Below are 25,643 nucleotides of genomic sequence, written 5' to 3' on the forward strand. Positions count from 1 at the left end.
TGCAGCCACCGGGTGGTAGAAGGATGATTCATTTCAGGCTGATCAATTCCAGAGCCCAGTCTCTTTACATCCTCACCCACCACGGACGGAACTGTAAACCTGGTACCGTCTCTTTGGAGAGTCACCTGGTGGTAACGGTCAAAAATTTAAAAGCACGCATCTCGTGACTCAACCAGTCCACTTCCAGCTATAATTCCCACAGGCATCCTTGCAAAAGGGAGTCACTCCAGAAGGATATGAAAACAATTGTGGTGTTTTTAATGAAATGATAATAATAAAACCACTGGAAACAATGTAACTAGCTGTTAAGAAAGGGGTAGTAGAATATTTAAGGTATGTCCTGATAATGAACCACGATGGAACACTTAAATATAAGGGCAAGGAGCTATTTGCATTAAAACAGAAAAAGGTCGACAATTTTTTTTAAAAATTTAAATTGCTACCTTTTTTGCAAGAGTGGGTAGCAACAAATGTTTGGTTTGGCTCCATTTGTTTAAAAGGAAAAAAGATATTCATTTATTATACTTGCAGTAAAAGATTCAAAGAGAACACTGATCAGGATTGAGAATCTGAGAGGTAAGTGTGTCTCATCTCTTGCCCTATCCCCTTCTATGTAAATTTGTTCCCATGAATTACTTTTGTAATTAAAAAGTCCTCGGGGTGCTGGCATTGTGAGTTCAAGTCCCATGTTGGGTGTAGAGATTACTTAAAAATAAAGTCTTTTCATTTTTATTTATTTGAGAGGCAGAGGGAAGAGAGAGAGAATCTCAAACGGACTCCACACTGAACAAAGAGCCTGACGCAGGGCTCCAATTCGCGACAACAGAGATCATGACCTGAGCCGAAGCCAAGGGTCAGAGGCTTCACCGACTGAGCCATCCAGGCACCCCCAACTTACTGGTTTCTTATTAGAAGAACCTGGATGGCAAGATTTTCTGAGAAAGCGCCCAAGTCCCAGAGATGGCACACAACTCCCTTCACAGGGCCGTCTCACCCCCAGCGGGTGAACAGCGGGAAAGGGGCTCACAGTGCTTCCGCTCACGGACCATGGTCATGGCGATGTTTAAGACACAGGTATGTTCTGGTGTGGCAGATTCTCAGTAAGTATATGGACGCTGGCTTCTCTAAGCTGTAAATTTTCCATCTGCAGAATAAAGGAGTAAGAGACAACAACGGTTTTTGTTTTCAAATGTTATTTTCAGTGGAATCTGGCCCTAGGAAAACCCCCAAGGTGGACGATAAAAATAATAGCAATAATGAGTTATGTGCCTACTGTGATTCTGAACACTGGAGACTTATTCACTTATTAAACTTCACAGCAATCCAGATGCCCATTTTACAGATGAGAAAACTGATGAGACTCCAAAGGGGTTTGAGTAACTTGCCCAGGGTCCCATGTGAGCAATCTGATTCCAGAGGCGGAAATGAGGAGTTGGAATGAACAGTGGGGAAACAAGCCCTGTCTCCCCAAGGTGGCCCACAGAAACCTTTGGGCTCCCTGGAAGATGGCTGGAGAAGTCACTGCCCTAAATGATCTCCAAGGACATTTTCAATTTAGAGCTAATTAAAAAATATTATAATATCGCAGCCCATTTCTGTAATGTGCTTGACTCTGTAAATCCATAGGATCCTTACAACATCTCACCTGAGCATCGCACAAACCCTCTAAGGCAGAAAAGGCTTGGATTCTTAGCCTGAATTTACACAAGGAGCAGAGAAATTCAGCCCGAGGTCACACTTCAATTATATGGTAGAGGCGACTCTAGAAATCAGGTCTCCTGAGTCCCGGCTCAGGGTTTTTTTTTTTTTTCCCTTAAAGCATATGAAAGCACTTTGTCAAGTGTGAAAACTGTACAAATATCCAGTATTATTATTCGCACCTACCTGCCAGCTTTGTACAAAGTACGTGTTCAATAAGGGTCTTGCATTGAATCGCTGATTATGTCTGCTTTATGGCTATAGAATTAAAGTCAGCAAAGAACAATGGGAAATCTTGTGAATTATGATTCTGTTTACCTTTCCATTGTCGAACCTAATCATTTATTTCTTTCAAGTATGCCTCCTGCTATCCTTAGGCTAACACACACACAAAAGGAACAGGCATTTGCCGATTATTCTTCAACGGACCAGGAGGGTTGGCGGCCCAGAAGCACAATGCCTAATACAGTCACCAGGCTGGGATTCAAAATCTGTCGCCAGCGGTAGCAACAACTCAGTTGTCGTGCACTAACAAGACTGCCTTGCCGGTCTGCACAAAGCCCCGAGGGCACGCAGCCACCGTTTATCGATAGCCTTAAAGACCGCAAACTCTTTGACCCAGAAATCCCCATCCTGGGAATGTATTCTCCCAGGACCCAAGGATGTGGCAACACTGTGGACAAATGCAAAATTTGGGGAAAGGACTAAATGTTTGCTGTAGAGAATGGACTCAGTAGATTATGTCCAATCTTGTCTATGGACTATCGTTGAGCTCTCTTGATTTCAGGGTGGGGGGGCAAATCCCGTAATTACCCGAGATAATGGGCACAACCACTTTTTTTAAGAGGGGGAGAAGAGGGGGTTATAAAATCACAAGGGCTGTAGAGGCTCAGACACGTGTATATATTAAATGAAGTTGCAAATGTGTAAACTAAAATGCAATGGTAGTCATCTCCTTATCAATGGGATTATGGATGGCTTTACGGTTTATCATTTTATCCCTGGTTTTATAAATACGCATATTTACTCGCATAATGAAAAAACAGTAAAATTGTTGTAAAGAGATACTATCCAATGATGCTTAATAGCACGGAAGTGTGACCATGTTAGAGTTTTGCTAATAGTCGGGATTGCAGGTATAGCTTATTAAGCGCGTTTTTGTGTAGGATTCTTCTCAATTCTCTACCAGCTTCCTTCCGCCTGTCCTCACAGAGATTAACGTGAGGAAGGCACTGTGATCTGTCCCCTTTACTCAGCGGGAAATCTGAGGGTCAGGGAGGCTGAGAGCGAAACCCTGTGCGTTGGCATTTCCCCTCCTGTGAAATGTGAAAGGAAAACTCGTTTGTGTGCATGCACGTGTGTGTGTGTGTGTGTGTGCACGCATGGACAGATGTGTACATCGCTGCTTTCCACGCTTGCGTGAGAGGTTCCAGAAGCATCTTTATGTTTTCCCTTTGCTTGTCTCTAGTTTTTCCAAAATGAGGTCATCCGGCGACTTTTTACTAGGAAAGGCAGAAGTATTTCAAGGTTGGAGAAGAAAGTTTGCTGTGGAGGATCCACACTCCACGTGTACCTAGAAAACAAAGGGTGGGTATATTCCAGAGAAGGAGAATCAGAAGAAGCTAGAAGATTGAGTCTGGAAAGAGATTCCTGGCCAGTTGCCTGAGGCAGAATCTTATTCCTTTTGACCTCCCTCTTGCAGACCAGGATCTGTTCTCTCCAGAGGAGGTGCTTCATCAGGGGACTGACCTGGGAGAGCCCTCTGGAAGTTGCTGGCCTGAGCAAGAAGCTTCCCCCAGCACGTCTCTAAGGCTTCTCCTCGGCACTCTGCCATCCCAGCTGGCCTAGGGAGTAGACAGACTTTCGTGCACAACCTAATTCTGTGGACGGTGAGATTGCAGATAAGTCATTCCAGGTGTCTCAGCCCACGGTTGTCTTTCTTTCTGTGAAATCTACACTGTATTATAACTGATCTCTTGCATTCTGGGGCCAATAGAACCAAGAGTCCAGCATGGTGCCTGGCACATAGTAGGTACTCAATAAAACGTAACACTAGGATTAGGCATTATGACCTATTCATAATAACGATTATTAATTTTGCACACTGCCCCCTTTCAGACTCTCACGCAAGCTTGTGCTTCTCAAATTCCCATCTTTCCCCAGCCTACTACCAAAGTCTGTACTGTTGTCTTTTCCCCCTGGAAAACCTTTCAGACTAGAGCCAGTTTCTCATAGCCAAACTCAGCCTATAAAATTAATTACCATGAAAGTACTAAGAGTTAACCCTAGCTCCACATTTGCTTCTAACAGAGACCTTCAATGCCTTCACTCAAAAGAGCAGGCACTGTACCTTGCTGATTTTAGAGGATAATCAGGACCTGGTTTTCAAAATAGGGAGGGTCCCAGAGGGGCACGGACACCTCACAGCCTCACCCACATTTCCTGACCTCTGACTCTTTCCAAACCTTCTCTTTAAGGCTCTAGATTTCTTATGCCCATTGTCATGTTTTATAAACTTTTATTTGCAACCCATGAAGAGAGATGAGCCTGGAAATCCTTGAAGTTGCTCCCAATAAGCCAGCCCCTTTATTATGACCAGCGTGTAGGGCATTTCCATAGTCCAAGGATCAAAAAGAAGCCGTTTGCTTTGGCCGGAACAATGGCTGCCCAGCTATACAACTGAGCTTAGCCATCATTAAGGCCAAGAATGCAGTTAGAAGGTGTGGTCATGCCATATACACAGAAGATTATGGATTTAATAGCTGGAAAAGCAGAGCAGAAAATAGATCATTTTTAGTCATCGTGGCAAACTCGGCGCTGTATGCCATAAATACATGGTTAGTCCATCAAAATGACGAGCTGGGAGTATGAAAACCAGGAGATGCTCCGTTTTCAACTCACTGATCTCACTGCTCAGACACAATCCTCTGATGGTTGTATTTATGACTTCATCCCTCCAGATTTGCCTTATTTCAAATAAATCATCTCCAATCTCACTGACCCAAATCCCATTTATAACTAAACATCTTCAATCTCTCTTTCTCTCTCTCTTGAGCCTAAATGCAAGTGCAGTAAAAAAAATATTATGAATCCTTTAGGGTACTTTTCACCAATTAAAAGTGGCATATTAAATTTCTGAAAACCTTTGTAATCTGCAGTATAAAATCACATTTTATGGTAGCAGATAATTTAGAATCCATAAGCTAATTAAATGAAGTGAATGACAACTGTATTCTCTAGATATAGCAGGCACAGATAATGTACAAATTTAAGGGGCTGGAACCTTTCGAAGAAGAGGAAAACAAAAAACAATGGAAATACTTGAGTCACAAGTGTTGGTCCTTACACGTAAATCTGACTAATTACATTATCTGTATAATGGAATTAATTAGGGTATGTTTGCCTCCAAATCTGCACAGACCTATGGAAATAGGACCTTCTGCTGCTGGGCACCATCTCACGATACTGAGCTACGTTGCTGATGTTCCTGGATCTGAGGGGAGGGACACAAGATCTCCAACCCTGCCCCATGTCTGGGGGGTGTGGGGGGACAGGAACTGCATGAACCCCAGCTATTGATAAAAAGAGGTAAAGTTTAAACAATACGTAGTGAAAATGTCTGAAAGCCTCAGGATCATATAAAGTTAAGTAAGGTTTTGTTTTTTTTTTTTTTAAAGATTTTATTTATTTATTTGACAGAGAGAAATCACAAGTAGTTGGAGAGGCAGGCAGAGAGAGAGAGAGGGAAGCAGGCTCCCTGCTGCGCAGAGAGCCCGATGCGGGACTCGATCCCAGGTCCCTGAGATCATGACCTGAGCCGAAGGCAGCGGCTTAACCCACTGAGCCACCCAGGTGCCCCAGTTAAGTAAGGTTTTGAAGAAACTTTAAGATCACCCAGCTCAGTGTTGAGAAGGATTCTGAGGCTGTGTTTAGGCTCAATGAGCAAGAACACAGCGATGGGCCAGAAATGTGTGGCATGGACTTGGGAGCAATAGGACACAGATGCCAAACCTGACCAAGGTCAGTTCCTTCATTTAAGAGATAAGGAGTACGGGCGGGGGGAGGGTGCGTGGGGGCTGCAGTTGGTTAAGCTCCCGACTCATGGTTCTGGCTGAGGTTGCGCTCAGTGCAGAGTCCGCTTGTCCCGCTCCCTCCCTCTCCTGCTGCCCCACCCCCTGCTTAGGTGCTGTGTGTTTTCTCTTGCTCTCTCTCTCTCAAATAAAATGGGTAAAATTTTAAAAAAGATTTTATTAATTCATTTGTCAGAGAGAGAGAGAGAGAGCAGAAGCACGGAGAGGTGCAGTCAGGAGAGGGAGAAGCAGACTCCCCACTGAGCAGGGAGCCTGACGTGGGATTCGATCCCAGGACCCCGGGATCATGACCTGAGCTGAAGGCAGGTGCTTAACTGACTGAGCCAACCAGGGGTCCCAAAATAAGTAAATCTTTAAAAAGAAGAGGAAGTAGAAAGAAGAAGGAGGAGGAGGAGGAGGAGGAGATGGTAGAGGAGGAGGAAAGAAATGAGGAGTCAGGGGGAGCTGGGTGGCTCAGTCGGTGGAGAATGCCACTTTTGATTTCAGGGTTGCGAGTTCAAGCCCCTCATGGGGCATGGAAGTTAACTTTAAGAAAATAAAGAAAATAAGGAGTCAAACCCCAAAAGGGGAGGGCCAAAGGTGCCTAAAGTGAGAAGGTGTTTTTAGTGGTCAGAACTGGGAAGAGATTCGAAGAAGCTGAGCTTTTCTTACAAAGTGCCCCTGAGAGTTCCCCAGCACTCTGCAGCAATTCTGACCATTCTAAAAGGCAAAAAGGGACAACGCAGTTCTGTTCTGCGTAAAATACTAGCAGGGAAGAAGTATATCCTCACAGGTCCGGAGCTTCTCCAGGCCAAAGCCAGCCTTCTTTAGGCCATAAATGAAGCTCCACTGACTTCAATCAATCAGAGAGATTGTTTCGGTGTTGAACACCCAGACATACAAAGGAAAAATCCAACTGTTAGGATATCAAAGGTAGGACTGAATATCTCACGCACAATAGAAAAAGATCTGAAGGTCAGAGTGAATGGGCTGATAAAGCTATGAGGGAAACCCTCATAAATTAGATCAGCTAGAAGCATGACTTCACTTATTTCCTGAGTCATCAGGTTAATGAAAAAAAATCTGTGATAGGAGGAATGGAGGCTTGCTCTTTTCATGTATGAAGCCCAGGCATAGTACCCAGCACAGAACAGGTGGGCTCTAGGCCCTGTGTGATATTGAGTGTCTCCTGCTTAGACTAAAGAAGTCAACTACTAGCAGGCAGCTGCATGGCAAAAGTGTTAATGAGAACTCTCCCAATAGTAAATGACAGAAATCCAACTGACATTAATTTAAGGGGGAAAAAAAGGTGATGTGGTTCAAGCAACTGAAATGTTCCAGGATAGAGATGATTTCAGGCACAGCTGGATCCAGGAAGTCAAAAGTTGGTCATTGGATCTTAGATTTGTCCTTCATATTTTGGTTCTTCTTTCCTCTTATGGGCTCCATTTTAGGGCAGATTCCTCATGGAGCAGAGCCAAGCAGCTGTAGGCTTATATCCTTCCAGTTTCAAGTCTATCAGAGAGAAAAAGAGACTGGGTTAGTAGAAGTCCAGGTCTGAGTCTCAGCAGGACCCGGGTCACATGCCCAGCCCGGAAGCACTCACCATGGACAGGGCCAGTGAAGCGTTCTGACTGGTCCTGATGGATCGCCCATCAGTCCCCATATATTCTTACCAAGATGTACTAAGTCACTGGCAAGTTTTAAGTAGTATACATTGTTCAAGGTACTTTGGGGTTGTGGGGTTGGGGGAAGCTAACTGCCTTCAAACCACATGGACAGAGCTACATTCCTTTCCATGGGACAACGGTCCCCAAAGGAAATTCAGGATTTTACAACTCCAAATGACAGGTGTTGTCAGTGGGGGTAGCGATAAGGGAGAACTCGGGAACTTCCTGTGTAGCCCTCAAAGGTGGTTAGAAGATTAACCCCCAGGAAGAAGGTTCCACCCCACAGGGTGGGGGTCTTGAAACCCACACCAACTCAGTGGTCAATGAATGCTTCCCTGTAGAGGGAAAAGAAAGCGGGGTCCTGACCAGGTTAATGTCCCCTGATAAATAGAAGGGAGAGAGACAGCAGTAAAACTGTGAGCTGGTGTAGTGGGCCGAATGGTGGCCTTTTTAGACACTGAGTCCCAACCCTATCACCTGTGCATGTTGTCTTCAATGGGGACCTTTGTGTAGATGTGATCTTGAGATGAGAAGGCTGTCCTTGGTTATCTCGGTAGGCTCCGAATGACATCACAAGTGACCTTTTAAGAGAGAGGCAAGGGGAGATACGACGCAGACAGAAGAGGAGGCAAAGGGACCCTGGAGGCAGACGTCAGTCGGAGTGATGTGGCCGCAAGTCAAGGAATGCCAGCAGCCCCTGGAATCTGGAAGAGGCAAGAGACAGTTTCTCTCTTAACGCCTCTGGAGGGATTGTAGCCGACACCTTGATTTTGTCTGGTGATTCAGACTTCTGGCCCCCTACCCTGCAAGAGAATAAGTTTCTTTTGCTCTAAGCCACCAAGTTTACAACGGTTTGTTTTAACAGCCCCTGGGAAGCAAAGAGGGACAGCATGAGGGAAGCATTATCTTATAGCAGGATGGTTAGGCTGGGACAGAAGGGGTCGTCAAAGGATCGCCTGGGGAGGGGACTGTAGACACGGCCAGGCCGGGGATTGTGGCCACAGTTGTCAGGAAAGCAAGTTTCGCCAACACTGAAAGAGTCCCTTGAACAGATTAAGTCATTTTTCTGCCCCTAGTGGTGGTCAGAGCCCAGGACTTGCGTAAAGACAGATACTGTGTGTCCTATGCGGCCTGTTCCTACACGTGGAATAATGAGTGTGCTTATTAACTGGGGAGCTGGGCCAAAGAGGCAACGTACAGTCTTCTGCTTTCAGGAAAGCTGCCGGAGCAGGGAACCTCCCTTTGGCCGGGTGCACTGGGCTGCCCTCTATCTAGGCTGGCCAGGGAGGCTTAGTGATCTTTTTCCCTGTCCTGTGGCAGCCTTCAAAGGACACGTCCTTGACACCCAGTGTCCAGAAGGTCCCCTTCCTTCCAGTTTCCTCCTCTCCCCAAGAGGAGAATTATTTTTAATCCTCCTGATGGGTTTAACTCTCTTAATGGGTTGCCTTTTTTTCCCACGTTTGGGGGGAGAGAGAGATTTCACAAACAAGCAGAATTATATACGTGAAAGCAGCTAATGGTTACTGGGCACTCACACCGGGCTAAATGTTTCAGAGCTGTGGAATCCTCCTTGCAAAGCTGTGAGCTTAACCCCATTTGGCAGATGCGGAAACTGAGGTTCAGATAGGGTTAGCTTCTCATCTAAAGCCACACACCTAGTACACAGTGGCCGGGCTTTCAGCCGTGAGAATCCGGGGTGGGGCTTGCTGGCAGGATCTGACCTCTAAACCCATGATCCTTAGGCCCCAAGCCACAGCGGGAGGCAGGACAGCCCAGTGGTCCAGCCCAAGATGGCGGCTCTCACATCCCTCTGGTCCTTCCTGGGGTGGGGGTGGGGGGGTGCTCACACCCAGAGATCTTCCAGAGGCTGCTTTTGGTCTGCGTCTCATTCTTCATGCTGCTACTTCTGAGCCGTGTTACTGATGAGAAAACAGCTTAGTAAAATCAATGGTTTTAAATTATACCTTTATGTACCAAGGATACAAAACAAGCTACAAAACAGAAATACTTTCCCGTGACAAAAAAATCAATCTTGCTGATGCTACTGTTTCTTGAGCTTGCCTCCCCGCCCCCCATTCCCATCCCCACCCCCGCCGCCATTTACCCTCTTACTTAAGACTTTCTCTGCTCTTCCATCTGCCGGCTTTGTGTAGACTTTCTTCAGGTTTCTTGCTCGGGAGACTCGTTTTATCTAAAAGGTCAATTCTTTCAGCGGGGCACCAAGCAGAATTGAATATAATTATCCCAATCTCTACCGTGTAGAATTCATGCTTGAATTCATTCAAAAAATAGCATGCAGTATAATTAACTCAGAGTCCAACCAAATCTATTGAGAAAGCCTCAGGTATCATACAGTTCCACTTACAATAGAACATTTTCATTTAAGGACATTGTACGTATTAACCCAAGTCAGCATCCAATTACTCTGAATAAGTGAATTCTCTGTTCCAGGAATGTAATTTGAAAATGTTGTCATGCAATCCGAGGCAAAAGGTCCTTTTTCATTAATCTAACTCTCATTAAAGTGGAAGCCTGCAGGTTATTTCAAATCCATTAGTTTTAAATACAGGTGATTACAATTCTATTGCACGTAAGACAACAAAAGTGTCTATCAAGAAATATTGGGACGTTTTGAGGGATGGGACTGGTCTGGGGTTTTGCTGTCAAGGCTGAGGATGAGATTTACCAGATGATGGAATGGGAGACTGTTTTTTTGAACCCCCCAGGGCATAGGCAATCAACTGCATAAACCCAGAGGGTGAATCTACCCGCTGGAGAGAGCTTGTGTTTGTCCCGTTCTCCCAGAATCCTCTGCTGTGTCTATTTCCAATCCACTTAGCTTTGGAAGCTTGGTGAAATGAGCACTCACCAGTTTTAATTCCTTAAGGGCCTGGCAATCTTTGGACACGTGGCATCATCTGCCTAGATTCTCCTCCCCTACGCCTACTTGCAACCTACTCATCTTTCAAGTCTCTGACTCAAGGCCCTCTCTCCCAGGCAGCCTCCCCTGGCTACCCTGACTGGATGTGATGGGCTTCTGTCCTGAAACCCTTCAACCCTGAGCACCTGATTCCTTTGGTGTTTGCCACCAGCTCCCCCAACATTTTAGTTATCTTTTCCACTTTGATTGAATTCAATAAATATTTCTTGAGTATCTAGCGAAGGTCAGGTTCCTAGAGATTCAACAATGAAAGGGTCACAAACTTCATGCCTTCAAGAAACTCATGTTCTAGTGGGTGGGGTGAGGGAGAGACAAGGAACTAGGCCATTAGCCTAAGTGCCCATGACTGCTATCTGTGAGGCAGAAACTCCCAACTTGAACTTCATACCCTTGATTCATTTCCCATTAGATATGGAACACAGTCTGCACCTTTGACAAGACCTCGAGGGTTCCATGATGATCTGGGCCTCTCTCCCCCTCCCACCTTCCTATCTTTACTTTCTTTTCCCTCTTTCCCCACACTGGTTTCTCTGAACTCTTTAAACATTCTAAATTCTCTCTGATGCCTCAGTGCCTTTGTGCCTGCTTTGCTCAATGCCTCTCTCTCCAAACTCTTCAAACTAATTTTTCCTCCTTACACTTTAGTTCTCAGCTCAAAGGCCTCCGCCTTATGGAAAAGTCTTCTTAACTATACTTTCAAAAGTAACCTTCAAATCTGAGATATCCCCAGTTTATTTCTTTCTAAACCCTTTAGTCACCTGAAATATTAAATATTTACTCATTTAAGTGATGTCTCCATCCCTCCCTAGAGTCTACATTATAGGAAGTCAAGGACATGGTCAACTTTAATTATCACGAAATCTAGCACACCTAGCCCCAAGCCTGGCATAGAGCAAGGACTCACTAACAGTTGTTGTATACAAGAAAAAACAATGAATAAATGACTCAGGAGTTCTTGAAGTTGAGACTCTAGGAATTGCCAGGCAAAAGATAAGGAAGAAAAATGATGTCTTATTTTCAGTTTGGATCATGGCATTGGGTGGGATTCTTCATTTATGGCTCTCCAGAATGACACCTTCTATATCCAAGATGACAAAATATGTCTGTTGTCTGATTTACCTCATTTTTCAGGGGCTAGGTGAACCCAAAGGATGAGCAGGGAAATATCAGAACTTGATTGAGACTGAGCCCTAGAAAGAGGTCCATGAGGCTTTCTTCTCTCCTGGCTGAACACAGCCTCACCATGGAACACAAGATGGCACCCCTATGTCCAACCCTTCTTAACTTCCTTTGGTGTCTATAGCTTCCCCACCTGTTTGCTGGATGCAGAGCTCAGGGCCAGGTGACTGTAGAATTGAAAAATGTTAGTCACCATCTCAACTTTGGAGAGAATTACACTCGCTTTAAGGAAAATAAATCTTTCGCAGGATGATGAACCCTTTCCTGGTGTTGAAGTTCGTTTATGTCCATTACCTCTGTTACTATATCACTGAAACCTTCCAAAGTCAAAACACATGGACAGCGGCATTAAGTGGACTTCAGAGCAGGGAATGAGAGATGTCCTGAAAGTCACATATCTGGAAATACACCAAACGTGCACCTGAATCCAGGTGTTGATGGCCACGTAATAATTTTGCCAGGCTTGGCTGCCCCCAGGAAACCATGGTGTGAGTCAGAGGGAACTCCTTCAGACTCCTCTGGGACACGCAAGGTCAGGTAGAGGTGCATTAGTCTGGAAGACTGAGCATCATGGAAGTGGCCTCGGGATCCCCTTGACCGTTACCCTTGGAGAAAGTCATTCAGCAGAAAGACTTTCCCACCATTTCAAACTTTTTATCGCAGCCAGTTTGCACTTCCCTGCCCACCTCAAGGACTGCCACTGTCCTGAGGCATTCCTCAAATATTCTTCTCCATCTTACTCCTGCCGACAGTGAGCCCCAAATGATCCTGCTGTGGATTAGATACCATCTTGTGTGCTAACTGTTGCACACGTTGTCCTACCTTCCCCATGACAATGAAAACAGCCTGGGCAGGAACAATGCCTAATAATACTAATTACAAGACAATAATCCCTTTTACGTGGCCATCCTTTCAAGTTTACAAACCACGTTGAAATTCTCGCCAAATCCTTGCTGGACTCAGGCATAGATGGTGGGAGGGGTGTTGTGATTATTCACATGTGACAGATGAGGAAACAGGTCTGGGAGACACGTGACCCGTTCGAGATGGCACCAGCCACCCAGGCGGATGAACGGTGGGAGACTCAAAGCCAAATCTTCTAATTCTTAGATTCCTCCACCACAGAACCTGGGATTATCTATCTTTGGCTAAAATCTTAGAACTTCAACTATCCCTTTCTTCTCTGGACAAGGTGTTTCATCTTCTGACCTTGACCGCTGAGCTTCTCGAACTCTCCAGGCAAGCTGGGTAACAGGCACAGAAGAGCAATACTGTCAGAGAAAAGATGGCATTGATTGAAAAAACAAATATGTAAATAAGGGAAAATACCAGGCAGCTGTTTCCATGGGGTTCCCCCAGCTGCACCTGTCAAGAATTGATGGGCATCAAAGACATCTGTGAGCATCAACCCCGAATATTCCAGTTGTCATGCACAACCAAGAGCTCCAGCTTGGTTGACTTGAACCTTTAGACCTTGGTTGGCTTGACTGGAGTTTGGGTGACTGGGCCACCCCAAGGGCAGAAACTTCACAAGGAAGGATTTATCTGTGGATCACAAAGGGGCTTAACTACTTCTGGTCTCTTCCCACTTCATCCTCCCTCAGCAAAGAGAGTAGAGTAGCACCCTAGAGAATTTTGCCAGACCTCTACCAAAGAAAGGAGTCTAGAGCACTCAGAGCGGAGGTTTATCTTGGAAACGAGAATGCAGTGAGGAAAAGTCACCAGAGACAAGCTCCAAAGATATTTTTGTAACATTGACCCTTAAGGTTCCCAATCGGGTGCCTGAGATGTTCACAGAGGACAATGTCCACAAAGAACAAAGACCTGAATGATTGTCCATGAGTGACGTATGACCTTAGGTGAACCAGGCAGAGGTGACATTCCCTGGGAGATGGGGCCACCTCTTCTCACCCATCCTGTCAAGAGCCCGGCATGCAAATAAGTGGTGACTGTGTGTGCATAGACTTGACTAGCTCTCCTGTGTGATCAGTATTAGCAAATGTTGGCATTTTACCTCTTAAAGTTTAAAAACCAAACTCACTTGCTCACACCTCCTACTGATCGCCGCATAAAAATATGTCATGATCCTGGGCTGCCAAAATTTTTTCATCCATCCATTTCCTCCCTCTTCCCCCTGCTGCCCCAGTTCTCCTAGCACTTCAGAGGCAACAGGAGAAAAGGACAGAGGACAAAAAGCCACCAATTTACACTCCTTAAAATCACACGTGCGGGAATGTGTGTGTGTGCACACACACAGGGTAATGATGCTGCTCTCGCCTTTTAAGCACTTTTTTGCATTCCAGACCCTGTGCTAAGTGTGCTTTTTGCATGATCTTATTTGATCCTGTGTTATTCAAATCAGCCCCTTCAAAATGAACCGAGCTCCGTGTCACACGTTAGAAAGTGGGAACGTTTAAAAAATAAAAACCATGCTTACAGTTTTACCTCTCAGAAAAATCCTCAGAACCCTTACCAACCCTCAAGGTTTTGCTTCTCTTTGTTCTTGCAAACGGGCCGGTGACTCCTTTTTTTTCTAAAGGGACATTTGAATTTCTTTTCAAATGCATATCTGACCCCATTTAGTGCGACTTCCTTTATTTTCCCAAAATGTATATTTGAATGTCTTTTCAAATTTAATAGCCTTTTGAAGTTTGTTTACTCGGGAGTACCAGGCCTTCTTTTCTTAGGAATTCCACCACTTTTTCTGGAAGCTGCTAAGTGGGGCGGGAGGTGGAAGATATCATATTTATGTATTGTCTTTATGTCTAAAATTACTTTTATTTATGAATAAATACCTGTATGACGGATTAAGTATTACGTGCTAGGTATCATGTACAAACACTTGCATTTATATAAAGGAGGACCGATGAGATGGATATGTTGAGAACTGAGGTGGGGAAGTCCCCCAGCTCAATCCCTGGGGGGTGGGGGGAGGGAAGGGGAGGGCGGGGGAGGGCCCCTTATTCCTCCTGCCTGCTGATCTTGAGTAAATGTGAAAAGCCATACTTCAAGGCTTTTCTTTTTTTCCCACAATATCTCATGACATTTTTTGAGAAATGTACTGTAATTATCCCGGTTCACAGCTAGGATTCCGAGAGATGAAACAAGTCACACCATGTTACGTGGCCAGGAAATGGTAAAGCCGAGGTTACCCCTAAGTCCAATTCTTTTCTGAATTTCCCATGAGATGTTGATTTTTACAAAGGTTTTTTTTGTGGTTCCGGGTCTGGATTTGGTCACGCAGTGACTAGGATACCTGTTTGGGGCTCAATCACATCACAGGTGGCTGTTTGCCCTCAGGGCATCCCTCACCCATCCTCTGCTCTGGCTCTGCTCTGGATTGTGGGAGGACTCATCCCTGCACGATGCACCCCAGATTTCCATAGGCATTGGTTTCCAACTGAGTTCAGCCAATGGAGATGCCCTGGATGCCTTCAGAGCCTACCCGACAGCTTCTGCCTTGGATTCCAGCAACCTATACCCTCTCTTTGACACCTGTCCCTTACTCCTGGGAGTGGGCAGTGGGTTCCTGCTATCTTTAATCTCAGATTGGCCCACTACCCCTTTGGGCTTCTTACCTCTTCTATCGACCATGTCACCATACCCCTATATTAAATACCTTCTGTTCATAACACTTAGACTAACTAGACTCTGCCTTTCTGGTCTGAACAGGACAATGCAGAGATGAATACACACACCTGAGATCATTTGAGAAAACCATAAGAAACGTCACAGCTAAAATGGTATGGAGCCTCCCGTGTTTGTTGGGTGGTTTGGTGGTTGGTTGCCTGCTCGTGTCTGTGGTGGGTTGTTGACTGCATTTCTCACACTCCCAAGGAGGACTTCACCAAGAGTGAATGCAGGCAAGGAGGGAGAAAACACTCTACCTATAGGCAGATATGAAGATAAAATATTTCCATGTATTTCAACATGCACCTTTTTCTAGTTCCTTGAAGGGTAAGAATGCCCTCCTGGACTCTGTGTCCAACTCATGACTTCTTTAATTAACTACAAAGTATAGCAAGACTGGGCACAAGTCTGTTGACCACAATCAGACAAATGTAATAATTCTAAATCTGAATCTATGCGTCCATACCTGATTTTGGGTCCCCTACCCTTGCTCTATGTCTGTTCCTATTGAACTGAAAACGGGACTGAATAAGGAGGATTTGTAAGGCTCACTGGGAGGTCCAAGTTTCAGCTGGACACAGGACAATATCCATAGTCTTTCCCTGGGCACCCCCTGAAAACGCAGCTGCTTCTTTTCCCACCAAGGAAGCCCCTGGGAGATGTCTCTGTCTGGTTAGGGCATAAGTGAATTACAGTAGCAAGTCTTAACCAGAGACATTACACCGCTTGGTTTCTGCACAGTCTGTGTTGGGGCAAAAATCTCAATTCAGGACATGTTGTGTGTATTAGTCATTGTTCTCCAAAGAAACAGAACTTATTGGACATACACGCAGAGATCAATTACAAGGAACAGGTTCACACAATTATGGAGGCTTGGTGAGTCCAAAGTCTACAGAAACAGTGTTTCAGTTTGAGTCTAAGAGCTGCTGAAGGACCTGGAAGAGCTGATGTCCCAGTTCAAAAACCATCAGGCAGGAAGGTCTGCTAGTCCAGGTTGAAGGTCATCAGGCAGAAGAATGCTCTCTTCCTGGGAGGAAGGTCAGCATTTTGTTCTATTCATACCTTCCACTGATGGGATGAGGCCCACCCACATTATGCAGGGGTGTCTGCTTTACTCAGTTTACCAAATTAAATGTCAGCCTCATCCAAAATCATCTTCACAGAAACACCGAGAATAATGTTCGACCAAACATCTGGGCCAGTCAAGTTGACCCATGAAATTAACCATCCCAGGGGGTGAGAGGTTTTATAAAACATAAAAGTTGAATCACAAGGATGATTCCACTTATAGGAGGTACGTAGAGTAGTCAAATCCATAGAGAGAAAGCAGAATCTCTGTTAGCAGGTGTTGGAGGGAGATGGAATGGGGATTTATTAATGGAGAGTTATTTAATGGGGACAGAGTTTCAAGTTGGGACAAGGAAAAAGTTCTGGAGATGGACGGTGGTGAAGGCTGGGTTGCACAGCACTGTGAATGTCTTTTTTTTTTTTTTTTTAAGATTTTATTTATTTATTTGACAGAGAGAAATCACAAGTAGATGGAGAGGCAGGCAGAGAGAGAGAGAGAGAAGCAGGCTCCCTGCTGAGCAGAGAGCCCGATGCGGGACTCGATCCCAGGACCCTGAGATCATGACCTGAGCCGAAGGCAACGGCCTAACCCACTGAGCCACCCAGGCGCCCAGCACTGTGAATGTCTTGAACACCACTGAACCGTAGGTCTCGAAAACGGTGAAAATGATTGATTTTAGTCATGTATATTTTAACGCACTGAAAGTTAAAATATAAGTAGTTAAGTAGAAAAAAAAACGAACAAAAAATTAGGTAATGGAGTTGTCAACGCATTAATTAATATTTCCATAATTTCTTAGTCAAAAAAATAAACAAAGATTGTTTCCTTTACCTGGTGTTTCCTAATAAATCACACCAAATAGAGGGACTTCAAACAGTGACAACTTATTACTATGTTGTTGTTGTTATTTTGGCTTGGGATCCCTCACAAAGAGTCAGTCAAGGCAGTGGTTGAGGCTCAACCATGTCAGAGAGCTTCTCTTCTGTGCCTGGGGCCGGGCCTGCACCTCGTCCCTTCTGTCTCAGTCTAGCATTGAAGCACACCAAGGCAGGCCTCCTTGTAGGGCCAGGAAAATGGACTCCGCTTTTCAAATGGGAGAGGGACAAGAATCGGTAGCCTTCTCGAAGCCACCCTAAGGTGACTGAGCAGTGACAGCAAGCAAGAACGTTCTGACTTGATTTTCATTCTGTGGCATGAGTTACAAGAAGATCTCCCTTGGGAAAGAAAGCTCCATGACCCAGAACGTCACAATTTCCAGGTCCCAAAACCCTGAGACCATCAGGATTCCACGGCAATAGGCATGGGCCTTCTGGTCAACCAAATCCTTGACCCAACAGGGTTTCTAAGTACACTACTGCGCAAGTGGCCAACATTCAAAGGCTTGGCAATTCCATGTGCTTAATGCTGCAAGTCTGCAGAAATTCACTTCAACCTTCTCAGATGACTCAGAAGCTGGCAGTGAGGAGGAGGGGGTCACCACCAGCGGGCATCCATTATCATTTCGCTGGTCCGGCACCCCAGGGCTGGTTGACAGAATGCCAAAGAGATAAACCTCTTTTACTGTAATTCACACTCTGAAAAAAAGGGATTTACTAGGCAAATTAAGAGGGTGAAGAAACTTGCAGAGGGTGACATTCAGCCAGTTCCAGACACCAAACTTTTCAAGCACTTTAGAAGCACAATTTACATACAATTACAGGAATGCTTCATTTATCCGCCCCTGTCAGGGGAAGAGAGTTGAACGGAGTGAATTTTTCAGATAATGCTTGCTTCCCTCTAGAGGCACCAAGCCCTTTTCACCAGGCTGGACAGAGCTCTTACCCAGACGAATTGCCAGGGCCCAGAAACCCACAAAAGAGCACATGGCAGGTGGCTTCGCCTTTCTTGGAGGAAGATGAGCTTTCAGACAGCGGTTATCCTGCAGGTCTCCGAAACAACAGTGGCCCAGATGACCCCCCCTCTGCGGGGCAGCCTTTTTGCATTCAAAACACATCCATTGACCCCCTACTTCTGCAAGGGGGTGGTTTTCATGGCTTTCTTCCTGTTGTTCTTTCTAACTTTGGGGACAAAGAATTGAGATCGGTTACTTCTAAGCAAGCAGCTCACTGTATCATCAGCCTTTCCATTTGGTTGTTTAAATCTCTGATCCCCTTACTGGCCCCTCACTTCCCCTTAGGCCTCCCTGCTCACCTGTTAGATACCCAATCATTCATGCCTGTGTCTTAGTAAAATGCGTTGTGCTGTTTTGTGTGTCGATGTTCTATATTCATATAAATGGTATGGTCCCATGTAGTTCTACTTCTCCCACCAAACTCCATGACTTTAAGAAGGACCTATCCTGCTTTTGAACACTGTCTCGTATTCCACAGGCAGCCATGTTTTATCCATGGGACTGTCCTAGGATGGACAACCAGGTCACCTCTACCTCCCAGCCACAGAACTGCACGGCAAAGAACATCCTTTCGCACCTACCCGAGAAGGACACTTTCTCTGAGGGGGGCTGTGAGAGGCCAGGGTGGGGACGACAAGATCTTGAAGTCTATCCATACTCCATTTCAGAAGAGCTAACAGAGTCTTCTCCAGAATGGCCATGTTGGTTTATATGCCCCCGGCATTTCCTGAGGGGCCCTGTGTGCCCACATCATCATCGATGTTTGGTATCATTCTTTTCTTCTGCTTGATTGGAGGATAATTAACATACATTGTTCTTTGGGTTTCAAGTGTGCTATATAATCATTCGCCATTTCTATACATTCTTCCGTGCTCACTGAGGTGAGTGTGCTCTTAAAATCCCCTTTACCTATTCTATCCATGCCCCACCTATCTCTAGTTGGTTCTCTGTATTTGTCTACCTTTTTTATTTGTCTCTTTTCTTCTTTGTATGTTCATCTGTTCTGTTTCTTAAATTCCACACATGAGGGAAATCTTATGGTATTAGTCTTTCTCTGACTGACTTATTCCACTTAGCGTTATACCCACAAAGTCCATCCATGCTGTTGCAAATGGCAAGCTCTCCTTCTTTTTTATGCTACATATATACCACCTCTTTGTCCATTCATCTATGGATGAACACTTGGGTTGTTTCCATATTTGGGCTCTTGTAAATAACGCGGCTATAAACATAGGCGTGCCCGTATCTTCTTGCGTTAGTGTTTTTGTTTGCTTTGGGTTAATACCCAGCAGTGAAATTACTTGATGGGGTAGTAATTTGATTTCCAGTTTTTTGAGGAACCTCTATGCTGTTTTCCAGAATAGTTGCACCAGCTGGCATTCCCACCAACAGTGCACGCAGGCTCCTCTTTCTCTGTATCTTCGTCAACACTTACTGTTTCTTGTGTTGTTGATTTGAGCCATTCTGACCAGTAAGAGGAGACATCTCACTGTGGTTTTTCTTTGCATTTCCCTGCTGATGAGTGATGTTGAGCATCTTTTCATGTGTCCATTGGCCATCTGGATGTCTTCTTTGGAAAAATGTTTACTTAATTTGTTTTAACCAATCATAATGGGTACAGAATGTTACCTACATGCTTTACTTTTGATTTTGCTGATTATTAGAAGGTTGAACACCTCTCTGTAGGTGTGTCAGCCATCATCCCTTTACCTAGTCACTGTTTTCCCAGGCTAACCACCCCCTGCTGACTGTCTTTCGTGACTCTTAGGGAACTAAAATGCTTAATTTTGGTGTAGAAAATAAATTCCTTCCTATTATTGTAGGTCCTTTTCTCTTCCCTAGTAATCTCACCTGTCACTTTAAAGTCCTTTCCATATTTTTCCCCTAATCCCCCAAAACTGAATTCCACGTCTGAGTCTTACTCTGGTTTTCTCTCTGTCAGGCATACCCTCTTCCCATGGGCTCCACCAGTTCAATCCCTACCCAGATTTTTTTTTTTTTTAAAGAGATAGAGTGTGAACTGGGGTGGGGTGCAGAGGGAGAGAGAGAATCTTAAGCAGACTCCTAGCCCTGTGTGGATCCCAATGTGGGGCTCGATCTCACAATCCCAACCTGAGTTGAAATCAAGAATCAGATATTTAAGTGACTGAGCCACCCAGGCAACCCCCACCCAGATTCTTTTCTTTTGTTCCAACTTTGCACATCACCTTGCTTGCATATCAATTCAGCATCCCATACCTCCTGAAGTTAGTCATTGTGATCTCCATCTCCACTGTGAGATTAAAAGTCCGTTGAAGGTGGGACTTGAACTCCACCTGCCTTGCTATTCCCAGGTGAGCTTCACAGTGACAGGCAGACAGCAAGGAATTGGTAAGTTCCTATTGAACATATTAAATAGATCTTTTTAAGAAAGTGTACAGCCTGAAAAATAAGCTAGTCTTCAGCCAGCATTTGCATGCCCCATTGAAATGTGCTGACATTTAAAGAAAAGTCCAATGTAAAATCCAGCTAGAACCTTCTCCTTTGGAGTAGGTGAAGGCATGGAAGGAATTTGTTCAGTAAATCCAAGGCTGCAGACTCAACAGGTCTCTATAGGAAAGACAGATGTGAGAGGAGAACATGGGGAACAAAGAAAGTACTAGATCTTTCCATCAAGGGGTGAAGATCATCCTATTTCACAATGGTGTACCTTCTGTCTTCTGGTTATTGATTATTGTGGGTGATCTGCCACCGATTTGTCCTTAAAGCTGTGGTGGTGATCTATGATTGCCTCTCCCAGTTCTGGGGGGTGACTGGGCTCCACTGGTCAGTTCTTGCTTGGGAGTGGAGTTGGACAACCATTACAGTTAGACTATGGCTCTAGCTGGAATCATCTGGAGGCCTTCTTCACTCATATGTCTGGTCCATGGGCTTGACCAACTGGGCCACTCGACCATCCCTTAAGGTGTTCTGTCTGTGAGGTCTTGCCATCTTGGTGGCTATTGGTAGCCAAACTTCTCACATGGCTCCACAGGGCTTTAAAGGCATGGGTCTGAGGAGTTGGAGGAAATGAGCAAGCAAAGCAGGAGGAAGCCATTCCACCTTGCTGACCTGGCCTCAGGAGTTATGTGGCAGTGTCTCCAGCATCTCTGTTCATTGGGGCAAAGACCCACCCAGGTTCAGGGGGAGGAGAAATAGACCTCACATCTTGACAGAGACCAGAAAGATTTGGAAAACGCTTTGGAATTTTGAAACATTACTATGACTATTTTGGGAAAATACAATTGCCTCCAGCTTGTATCTTCAAACCCCAAAACCAGACTGAAGGTATGACAGTGTCTTGGTTGCCCTGTCTGAACAATGAGCCAACTGGGGAGGCCAGTGGTTTTAAGATTTATTTATAGTAACTTTCATCTAACAAATCTTTTTCTTAAACTCAAAATAAAGAGCCAGTAAGGATGAAGTTGTTACCTTGGAATACAAATGCCACAAAACCCCCAACCATTATAGCTTCCTCTTTCTGCACTAAGGCTCTAAGCTGGCTTCAGCTTGGAACCTTCCCAGCTTTGACAATTGCATAGCCTCAGGGGAGAACCCAGGTCCCAGGAAGGACTGGGCTTTCTGGCTCCTCAGCTTGTGCCTACAGATCAAATAAACCCCCTTCTGCTGCCACTCCCATTACCCAGGCTGCGAGCTGATTGACTTAACCCAACAGAGATAGATTGGCAAAATTACCCTCGCAATAGGTGCTTGAGAGTAATGGTACCTGGGAGGGACAGGTAAGCAAAAAGGGAACAAACCCAGGCAATTTTCAGACATGGCCACTGCCCATTACTTTCTTCACTTAAATAAACAAATAACCCCCAGGCAATCAGCAGCCAGAACCTCAGAGGCTGCAGGAATGATTTCCTTTCACTAGAAGCCAAGACCAATCAATGCTCCTTAATCGCAACACCACATGCACAAACAGCCCGTGCAGCCCCAGCCAACTCTCCACTTGCAGACATCTACTCCACACAGAGTGGGGCTGAGACCCCTCTTTTCCATGCCCCAAAGTAGGGAAGGGCAATAATTAAAGGAGAAGACCAGCCCCATCACATGCACCTGGGGCTCTCTGCTGGGTAAGGCAGTAGATACGGTCCAGTGTGCTGAGACTGAGGGAAAAATGAAGTATGAACAGGATCTTGGACATTGGAGGTTCTGTGAGAAAACACAGGGATCATCTTCCATCACCAACTTCTAGAATCTACTCTGTGTTCCTTGAATGTGTCCAGAGCACAACCTTCCTTTTCCCAGTGAATGGATCCCAGTGGGACAGGAACCATGTTGACCCTTGAGCCAAATGATCAGGTAGTGAGCCACAGTGAGTGGTCAGAAACTACCTTCTTTCACTTGAGTTGTGCTCCCAAGCCAGCATCTGTCCCCACAGGCCCATTCTGAAGTTTGTCTCAGGGAAGATTCCATGGAACACACATTCTCATACCTACCTCAACCTTGACTTTTGCAGTGGTGTCATCTCTGATTATGAAATCAGTGAGCAGCTCAGTATCAATGTCAGCCTTCCCTCCCAGGGTAGCCAGGAAGAACGGCTCACAAATAATGCTGTCTTATCTGTTGCAACAAGAGAACAAGATTCAGTAAATGTCAAATTTCTACCATTTTCATATTACAATCACCATTTTGGCCATGCCCCGCATTTTATTTATTTTTCTTTATATTGAACTCACTTTTATAGGAAAAGAAAAGAATATTTATTTTTAAGGAAAACTTTTTATCACTGCCCAAACTGGAAAACCAATACTACATACCATAAATAGACTATGACTATAAAAATTAGCACAATGGGAGTTCACGGCAGATTAAACACAAATGTCTTACTCTGCTCATTGCTAAAACCCTAATAAAATGACACTTAAGGGATCAAAAACAAAAAGGCATAAATCCACAGGACCAAAAAACAAAAAACCAGAAGGTAGCTAGCAAATGACAGCTGTCAACCAAATTTTGGAGACTAATGAGAAAATAGATTAATTGGGTCAGTGAGGAAGAAAGCAAAGAGGTAAGCTGTTCTGACCAGGAGTGCCTCTAAAAATCTCCTGGAAAGGTGGGAATTCAGGTAGGGCTACAGTCAGTAAAATGAATGGAAAGCCTGAATTAGAATCTATCAGAGCCCTAGATTCCCTCTCCCACCAACTTCCTGCCGGGAGACCCCAATTCCACCCCAGGGGAAGATGGACAGTTTATTATTTGGCAAGGTTGGTAATAAAATCAGTCCTTCCATCATTAAAGGACCTTTATGACACATATTCTAAAAGTTAAAAAGGCAGTTAGCAACATACACAAATCCTTAGTGTTTTACTACCTGGAGGACACACTCTTCTTAGGCACCTGGCCTGCTTGTGCTAAAATGGTAAGGCCTGAGAGGGACCTTGTGGGATCTTCAGCTTCTGTTATAATCAGATAAGAAAAGGTATTACATCCACAACATAGAAACAGAAGTATAAGAAGGAACATTCAGGGAAAGTTAAAAAAAAAAAAAAAAGAAAAAAGAAAAACCAGTTAGAGGAGAACAAATAAAGGATAAGAATAAAAGTGAATCATTTCAGGTTTGTCGTTTAGATAATAGACATTCCAAAGGAAAAAAAAAAAACCAAAACAAACAAACAAACAGAAAAGCCAAAGAAAAACAAAAACAAACAAACCAACAAAAATCCCAGAGGATACAGAGGGGAGGAAATTATCAAAGAAATAATACAAGAAAATCTCCCAGAAACTAAAGACTTTGGTTTCCTACCTTCCTTCCTTCCTTCCTTCCTTCTTTCCTTCTTTCCTTCCTTCCTTCCTTCCTTCTTTCTTTTTTGAAAGATATTTTAATTTACTTTTTAGAGAGAGAGAGCACGAGTGGGGGCAGGGGCTCAGGGAGACAAACTCGAGAAGACTCCATGCTGACCAAGGAGCCCATTGAGGGGCTGCTCAATCACCTGAGCCACCCAGGTGCCCCAAGACTTTGGTTTTCTGGTTGAATGGCTCCACTGTGAACCCCTCAGAAGTAATGGACAAATAACCTCACCAAAGGATATCATCATGAAATTTCAGAGCAACAGAAATAGAAGGGCCTAAAATCTTCCAGAGAGAAAATTTAAAAAGAAAATAACAACATAACCAGGTATATAAAGAAGTAAGAATGAGTGAGGCGGTAGTCTTTCTCAGCAACTCTAGAAGCCCAGGAATAATAGTACCTTTACAATTCCGAAGGAAAATTACTCCAACCCTTAAATTTTATACACAGCCAAACTATCAATCCAAAAGGGAAGGGAAATAATAGACATTTTTTTCAAAGGTACTTAATGGTGTCCAAAATATGCACCCTTTCTCAGGAAAGTATCAGGGATGTGCTCCACCAAAACAAGGGGGTAAATCAAGAAAGATGAAGACATGATACCCAGGGCACAGGAGCTTATGCTTAGGACAACAGCAAAGAAAGCCCTGGTGACAGCTGTGCTGTAGGCCTGGGAAGCCACAGGATCAGATGGGGCAGGAGGATGGATGGCTCCAGGAGGGATGTCTCCAGGAATAAATGGAACTGACAGATTAACTGACAGGTGTGGCCGGGTGTAAAATTGGATTGAGGGCCTTTGTACAGAGCTACTGGAGGGTGTGGGAAGAGTCACCCAGACATTCAAAGAGCACCAAGCCAAAGGAGGCAAAGGCCAGGAGAGAATGACATCCTAAGACACTACCCAACTAAGCTTGTGAATAATATTTACCCATTCATCATGAAAACACTAAATCTGGATTCAATTAAAGAAAAAAAAAATACTACAAACCCATGGCAGGAAGTTTGAAGGAGGAGAGAATCAGTCTAAGTAAGAAGTGGTCTAAGAAACAGCTCATTGTTTATTTATGTGGAAATTAATAATATCTACCCGATGTGTGAGAAAAATCAGGAGACAGTAGCATACACATGTCATTTAAAATTACAGAGAGAAAAAAACCCAAAAGAAATTTCTGTAAGAATCAATAGTGTTTGTTTCAGGGAATTTGAATTTGGGGGCTAGGGGTAAGGGTGGACCAAGGGCCTTGCTGTTTATTACAAGCCTGATACTCTTCAGTTATGGATTAAGTAGTGTTGCTGTACAATTTTGACCCAACTTTTTAAAAGAATCAAAAACTAACACAACTAAAAAAACCACCCTGTTTACATTTTTGCTAGCTATCATTGCCAGTTGAAAAACTCTGCATCCCAAGGTCCATGGTCTATTTTAAAAAGGAGATTGGGAAAAATCTGAGAGGAGACAGAGACAAGCTAGTACCTGTTAGAGATTCCTCCAATGCAGGTAATCAGAAAGATAGAAAGAGGCCACACAGGGGCTCCTAAAACCTGACCCACACAACCTGTTGCCCAGACCAACCCAAGTTCATTGTTAATGCAGCAAAGGAGATTATGACTCTGGCAGAGTTCTGATGGTGTCTCAGGGCATATGACACCAGGCCAGAATCAGCTGAGAAAACATGT

The 25,643-nt window shown here is 44.5% G+C and overlaps 1 long non-coding RNA gene across 7 annotated transcripts; it reads right to left on the reverse strand.

Annotated features, from left to right (window-relative positions):
- Positions 1-7,007: 7,007 nt before the first annotated feature.
- Positions 7,008-25,527, reverse strand: LOC116579794. 7 transcript variants are annotated; one of them, XR_004281421.1, is made up of 8 exons: positions 25,441-25,527; positions 22,615-22,738; positions 12,768-12,829; positions 11,853-11,956; positions 9,551-9,629; positions 9,094-9,357; positions 7,916-8,019; positions 7,008-7,283 (listed from the first exon to the last, which is right to left on the reverse strand). It is a non-coding gene; the product is annotated as an uncharacterized LOC116579794 (long non-coding RNA). The 7 variants fall into 7 exon arrangements; XR_004281420.1 differs by having other exon boundaries at positions 9,551-9,643; XR_004281424.1 differs by lacking the exon at positions 25,441-25,527 and adding an exon at positions 23,490-23,553 and having other exon boundaries at positions 9,551-9,643.
- Between the last annotated feature and the right edge of the window lie 116 nt (positions 25,528-25,643).

This window comes from Mustela erminea, chromosome 19 (genome assembly GCF_009829155.1).
Source record: "Mustela erminea isolate mMusErm1 chromosome 19, mMusErm1.Pri, whole genome shotgun sequence".
Classification (NCBI taxonomy): domain Eukaryota; kingdom Metazoa; phylum Chordata; class Mammalia; order Carnivora; family Mustelidae; genus Mustela; species Mustela erminea.